The 7,803-nt window shown below is 37.9% G+C and overlaps 1 pseudogene; it reads left to right on the top strand.

The window, feature by feature from the left end:
- Window positions 1–1,285: 1,285 nt before the first annotated feature.
- On the top strand, window positions 1,286–1,688 carry LOC104849696 (annotated as a pseudogene).
- Window positions 1,689–7,803: the final 6,115 nt, after the last annotated feature.

Genomic DNA, 7,803 nt, shown 5'->3' with positions numbered 1-7,803 from the left:
GGCTCAGTGGCCTGCCTTGCAAGTGCAAGGACCAAAAATAAATAAATAAATAAATAAATAAATACAAAATAAAACTGAGAGACAAAGGAAAGAGTAACAATCAAAAAGAATGAAGCAGATATGAAGAACAGAGAGGAACAACATTAGTGATAATTTTTGTAGTTATGGGATTGCTAGAAATTTAAAGATTAAGATTGGTTCTAGAGCAGTTATCTAATAAAATAACTGCAGCAAAGAAGCACACTGAGCAAACTAGACTAGACTCCTGGCATTAATTTTGGCTGTTTGCCACAAATCAATGCTCCATCTGATAGACACATTGTTTCTCAATTATGTTAACAGTACTAAGAACACTGTAGTGAGGTCTGTCCGTTCTTGCTGACTAGGAAACATTTTGTATTTAACGTGGGTTGTGTTAAACACCATCCTGGGTTAGTTATAATTTAATTCTCAGAGCTGTAGTTCTCTGCTTCTTCGCCAAATGAGTGGCACAGAGGCTAGTGCATCAGAAATAGAAGAAAAAGAATGAATGTGGGAAAGCAGTACAGAGCTTAAAACAAAAAACAAAAAATCAGAAAGACATCTGCCTCCTGCCTTGCAAGAGCAAGGTCCTGAGTGTGATCCCAATACCAAAAAACAAATAAACAAACAAAACATAGGAGGGGATATGGAATTAGGAGGGAGTCTTACATTTATTGAAAAATATTTACTGCATACTAGTTATGTGTCAGGCTCTATGCTCACAACAAAACAAAAAAACAACAAAAAGGCAAGAGATGAATCACTGTCCTGGGGAAGTCTGAACTTTCAAGGATGGATATTTGGGAAAGTGATGGCATCAAGAATAGCATTAGGGGCCGGGGATTTACCTCAGTGGTTCTGCCACCTGCCTTGCAAGCACAAGGACCCGAGTTCAATCCCCGGTACCATTAAAATAAAAAAAGAATAGCATAATAGCATTAAGAACAAGAGATTCTAGGGAGTGGGAAGAAGAAATGATGAATTCAGTTTTAGCCATGTTAAATTTGGTGTTTGAAAAATGCAAGTGTGGATGTCTAGTTCACAATTATAAACTTGAAAATGATGGTCAATAGAGAAGTCGGGGCAAGAGAGTCACATTTGGAAGTGTATCTACCAGCTTACACTAGTGATAGAATTTGAGAGATGAAAGGACTGTTTTCGAGGGTAATAAGGTACTCCCAGAGGAGACTTCTAGCAAAGCTACAGATGTTTAAAAAAACAAGGGGGAGCCATCCTCTTTCTGCCATCTTTCTATGCCACCATAATGGTGAGTGTGAGGGTCCTGGCTGATGCTCTCCAGAGCATCAACAATGCCAAAAAGAGAGGCAAACTCAGGTCATTATTAGACCACACTCCAGTCACTGTCTGGTGTCTAAATGTGATGATGAAGCACGGTTACATGGACGAATTTGAAATCATTGATGATCACGAGGTTGGAAAAATTGTTGTGACCCTCACAGGCAGGTTAAACAAGTACGAAGTGATCGATCAGCCCCAGGTTTGATGTACAACTGAAAGACCTGGAAAAATGGCAGAATAATCTGCTTCCACCACATCAGTTTCATTTCATCGTATTGACCTCCTCAGCTGGCATCATGGATCACGAAGAAGCAAGACAAAAACACACAGGAGGGAAAAATCTTGGGATTCTTTTTCTAGGGATGTAAACCATACAAATAAAATGCCTCAATGGAAAAACAAAAACAAAACAAAATAAAAGGAATAACACAGAATTGGTGAAAAAAAGGAAAAAAGTTTAGACTGATGAACACAACATAAACAAGTCAGCCAAACTTAGGAGGCTCAGAATTAGAGCTCATTTTTAGGGTTATAAATTTCTCTTTAAGGAATACTTACCTCCCAAAATGTTGATATGTAGTTTGTGTTCCTGCTTATTTCTAAATATTGACTCCTGAAATTTTAGATGTAATTTCTACTCTTTTTCCTTCCAAGGACTGGAGATCAGACCCAGGGCTTCACACATGCTAAGCAAATGCTCTGCCACTGAGCCACCCCCTGAGACCCAGATGTAATTTCTACTTGCATGAAGTTATATCAGCTGTGATTTGTATATGTTCAACTGAGAGGAATTTAAAATAGAGAATTCATTCCATGGGTAATGGAGAAACTAAGAAGCCATCTGAGGACCCTGAGGCAATCCAGACATCAGTGAAGGCAGGAAGTAATCAGCACTCCTTGGTCTGGTGAAACAATGGTCTCACCTGAGTTTGGAGCGTCTAGCTCAGGTATTACCACCACCTGGATGAGTCAGAGCCAATGTGGGGACTGTGTGACAGAAGCTGAGACCCTAGAGGAGCCATTCACAAGAGGTGGGAAATATTCTGACTTTTTCCTTATGCTTCCTGTCTCCCAAGGGAGCCTGGGAATCAGTTTCATTTTATCTGGGGAAGACAAGGAAAAAACAGAACTAGGAGGTTAACTATCTTTTTGCCACTGATTTGTAATTTTATTATATTGCGGTCAGGGAATATGGTCACAATGATAATGACTATTTAGTATTTGTTGCAGTTCATTTTGTGGCACAAGACATTTTAAATTTTGTAAATGCTCCAATAGTTGGATATTCTCTGTTTTTGGTGTGTAGTTTTCCACTCATGTCTATCATATATGATTTGTTAATTGTGTTATCCACACAATAGAGATAAATCTTCATCTACATAATTGTTTTGTCTTCATGATGTTGGTTTTTGAAGTTAGTTGTTAAAACTCTTATGAATGCTGTAGATTTTTTTTTTTTTTTTTTTTTTTTTTTTTTTTTTTTTTTTCAGATCGAACGCAGGTCCTGGCACTTGTGAGGCAGGCGGCAGAACCACTGAGCTAAATCCCTGGCCGTAATGGCTGTAGATTTATCAAATTCATATGTTGGCCATATACAGAATATTCTAAAAGTGGACATTAATAGGCTGGTACAGTGGAAAATAGTGGTACTCTGGCCTGCAATGGTAAAAATGTGAGGACAAGAAAAGAAATACATGTTGATCTGCAGGGCTCTGGCTTGGACATCTTGGTAAATAGTGGTGCCATATATGTATTATACTGCCACTGACCAGTATTTGTTCTGGATAACATTGCATAAATCCTTTGGAATTTTATTTATAAACATGGGTAATAAGACGACAATATTAAGTGAAATAAATCAGACACACAAGTTTAAATATTGCATGGTTTCCCTAATATGAGAAACCCAAAATATGAACAAAGAACAAAATAAAGGGAAGACAACAGGAAGTAGTGAGACAGATATTTTCTAAATGGGAAGGATATCAAGAGATGAAGGGAAGGAGAAGGGAGGAGAGAAAGTGGATGAAAAAGAACTGAAGTGTGTTATGTACATGTACCAACTCCTGATGAGGAATGTAATCATTATGCACTGCAAACATGTATTAGTAAAAAAACATAGACAAAGAAGATATTGCATATCATAGGGTGTTGAGAGTCTACATATATTTGAGGGGGAACAATTCATATTAAATATGACTATAGCTGTCTAAGGCTCAATGTCATCTTGCCTAAGAGCCAGCTATGGCATGCAGAAAAATAACTTCATTTTGCCTTGAGTCACAAGTTGAGGCCTCAATGGTCCCATGATACTGTGATGCTCAAGGGTAAGAGTCATCAGCCAGGGCCAGGGATTTAGCTCAGTGGTTCCACTGCCTGCCTCACAAGCACAAGGACCCGAGTTCGATCCCCAGTACTACCAAAAAAAAAAGAAAAAGAAAAAAAAATAAAATAAAAGAGTACATCAGCTGAAGACATCCTGGTTCTTCTAGAATGAGTAGTAATAAAAAAAAGAGAAAGGTTTCACCTGGGGGAGGACAACTCCTTTATTAGCCTGCTATCTTGTCCCACCTACAATTATAAAAATGCTCTCCTCATTGCCATCATCAACAGAAGATCCTCAGCAACCTATGATTCCCATCAGCATAAGATCCCCGTCAACATAGGATTACCTCCACCCTCTAAGCCACCTGATTCTCACTCCAATTATTGTATATACCCAATAAATAATGGCAAGCTTAGAGAGTCTTTGCCCACTCTGAGACACTGACCTCTTGGCACCCTTGTACTCTGAAATTACACAAGTCTCTATTGTCTTTCTTTAGCTCTTGCCATCCACCTTTCTAGGCAGTTAGAGGATTGATCGCCCTCTGATAATAGGGTTACTGCAATGACGGAAAGACTTAATATGTGTAAATAAATTAGCACAACATCTAAATCATTCAATATATGCTTTTATTATTACCATTTAGCATATGTGTAAAGGAGGGAGGGTTTGGGTGTGAAGTGAGAAATCGAATTTCCCTATTGAGGCTCCATTAGGTGTGAATAGTGCTATCATTTATCTTTCAGTAAAGAGTAATTGACTCATCTTTACAAAGCTACCGAGAGATCAGAAGATGAAAGTTAAGAACACTATTGGGAGGACATCAGCAACTTTGAAAAGATGGCAGAATTAAGGGAAGATTTGCTTTTCTTTCTTTTCCAGATAAACTTGGTGTATATTTAAGGTAAACAACATGATGGTATGGGATACATACAGCTAGTAGAAAGATTACTATAATGAAACAAGTGAACATACATTTCATCTTTCATAGTTTCCTTTATGCGTCTTTGTGGCAAGACCAGCTAAAATCTACTCATTTAGGGGCTGAAGATTTAGCTCCGTGTTTCCACTGCCTGCCTCACAAGTGCAAGGTCCCAAGTTTTATCCCCGGTATCAAAAAAAAAGAAAAAAAGAAAAAGAAAGAAAGAAAAAAATCTACTCATTTAGCCTGAAGTCCATATACAGTAGAATTTTATTACCTGTGGTCCTCATGTCCTACATTAGAGCAGCACAGTAATTCATCCTACACACCCGCCACTTTGTATCCTCTGACATCTCCCCCATCTCCATCCTATTGAGGTGGGAGAATAAATAATGGTTTCAGGTGGAGAATAAGAGGATGTTTCAGGGTGAAACGGAATAGCTGACTACATCTACTTCCCTGTGTGCTTTTGCTTTGCGGTGTTACAGTATGTTGATGTCTGGGTTGCTTCCAGGCATGGAAGCCAGCCATGCGAAGCTGTGGGGAGTAGAACCTTGGAAAACATGGCTGCAATTACAAAGAAACATCAATGTTACAACTATAATTTACTGGGGTTTGATTTATCACATGATTAGTAAAGGAATTATCCTCCAGACAGGTTATACAGAAGTCTGTATTAAAATTTTGGTGCAATGTGGGAAAGTGATTAACTTCATAAGCACATATATTTTCATACGTAGAATTCTGCACGGGTTCCTGTGTGGAATGACAACTGAAATGTGAATTCCACACTATTCATTGCGTTGGCAGATTATAATGTGAAATTATGCATGACTAAAACCCTCTCATGTTTACACAAGCTTAGAAATTCTCTTATTAAGGTTGGCATGCAATCTGTATATTAGCAAGGGCATACAAATGCTTAGAAAGAATATTTTCACCCATGTTAATCTTAATTTATAATTATGCATCCCTCTTTACTGGATTTGTCCTTAATTCTTTTTTCTTTTCTTCTCTGTTTTTAAGAAGGAATGCATTATTTTAAGCTTGTTGTAATTAGAGCAACCTGCCATTAACCAGTTTCATATCTATTGCACATAAATTATGTTAAATTATGAAGCCATTAACACATTTCACATAAATAGAAAATAAAAGGCAAACTCTATGTAAATAAGGATTTAACATGCATTTTTAACTTTTTGTCTTCTGGAAACTTCACTAAAACATTCATAAAAGACTATTTTAAGGTTTACATGTAATAAACAGTGTTATATAGAAGAGAAAATTGTGGAAGCTAGAAAAGATGACTACATAGTGATAGACTGAGAAGGACTGAGAAAATTGAATCTAATCAGGCAGTAGAGGAAACTACAATTAATCTGGTTTACAAGATATCCAAAGACTTGGAAACTAATGGTATCCTTGTGAAAGTGAGGAAAAGAATATGAACTAAACCAGGAGGATCATTAGGAAGTCTGCTTTAGAAGAAACTGAATCCCTAGACTCCTCTCCACATCCATATGGTATCTCAGAGACTGACCTACCTCAATTGGTAAAAGAGTGAGGGATTATTTCCAGGAAAGGCTAAAACAGATGACTACCAGTGTTGTTTGAGGGTGAGGGAACTGTACTAAAAAATAGGAGACTAAATAAACTTTCATGTATTAGTTTTTGAGGTACCTCATGACACATTCCTCTGTCTTTGCCCTGGGCCCAGGGCACTGAAATTAGACCTTCACCCTCTCAGCAAAACACCAGAGGTCTCTTCTTTGGGAAATATGGCTCATCTGTGATGAAAACCTGATGTTGGAAGGATACTGATGACTATTGTTGTTTTCTAAAATGTCCTCCAAAAGCTTCCTTTTGTTGAAACTTTAGCTGCCACCAAATTGGCTTTTGAAGAGATTGGATCATGAAGGCTCTAACTTCATCACTGGATCGAAACACTGATGGGATCATAGTTCGATGGCATCAATGGAAAGTAATGGAAACAGGAGGCAGGGCCGAGTTGACGGATATTGATCATGAAGATGTGACCTTAGGGACTGGATGTAGTCCCTGGCCCTTTCCTTTTTCTGTCTCTTTCCCCCTTTCTCTGTGTCCTGACTGTCACGAGGCAAGCAGCTTTTCTCCACCATGCCCTTCCATCATGACGGTCTACCTCAGCTCAGGCCTACAGCAATGTGACCAGTCAACCATGTACTGAAAACTTTGCAACTGTGAGCCAAAATAAAACTTCTCTTTCAAATTGTTTCTCTCAGGTATTTTGTCACAGATAGGAAAAGCTAGCTAACACACTGACATTGGAAATTTCCCCATTAAACAGCCCACTCTTATGCTTCCATAGTAAATGAAGCCCACAGCAGACCAGCCCTGCTCACATATCCTCATACATGTGTTTTAGTAAATCAGTTTTAAATATAGTGATACCTTGGTTGTCAAATGGCTCTAAGCTCCAACTTTCCACTATTCAGATAGCAAAATTTGAAAAAAAAAAAACAAAACTGCTGAGTGTTTGTAACTTTGCTTGAAAGTTGAACTGAAATTCTGACTTGAAAAAAACCTGTATGGGGCTGAGAATGAGTCATACGTCATGTCTCATTGCAGTCACAAAGTAGTGATGCTTCAGTCTAACTGCCACTCTCACCCAGACAGCATACAGTGCTTGCGTTAGTGCCTTAAAACATTCTTCACTCTGTTTCATGTGTGCTTTTTTGTGTGCTTTATTTGCATAAAATATCATAACCATGCTCCAAAGAAAGTTAGTGAGACCAGCAGTAAAGCTAAGAGAAAAACTGTGAGAATCACAAGAGAGTTAAAGAAAGGAATCATTGCAAAATTTGTTAAAGTCCTGGAAAAATGAATTTATAAGTGTAATTTTGGGGCCTCAGAACCAATTATTTGGTTTTCCATTATTTCTTATGGGAAAAATATGTTCAGTTCTCAAATATTTCAGTGTTTGAACATGAATCTGGAACAAAGTGAGTTCAACAATTGAGGTATCACTATGTCAGACACAAAGACAATGAGATATTTTCTCAAAGTCTTGCCCTGAAAAATAAAAAGTAATGTTAAAGAAATAAAGCAAATGTCAAAAAATCTCACAAAAAGGGGCCAGGGATTCAGCTCAGTGGGGCTGCCACCTGCCTTGCAAGCACAAGATCTTGAGTTCAATCCCAGTACCAAAAGAAACAAACAAACAAACACCTCACCAAAAAAAAAAAAAAAAAAAAAG

This window comes from Fukomys damarensis, unplaced genomic scaffold (genome assembly GCF_012274545.1).
Source record: "Fukomys damarensis isolate Sample0158 unplaced genomic scaffold, DMR_v1.0_HiC HiC_scaffold_29, whole genome shotgun sequence".
In the NCBI taxonomy this organism is placed as follows: Eukaryota; Metazoa; Chordata; class Mammalia; order Rodentia; family Bathyergidae; genus Fukomys; species Fukomys damarensis.
The sequence above is the reverse complement of the archived record's forward strand: the minus strand, read 5'-3'. Positions and strand labels throughout refer to the sequence as shown.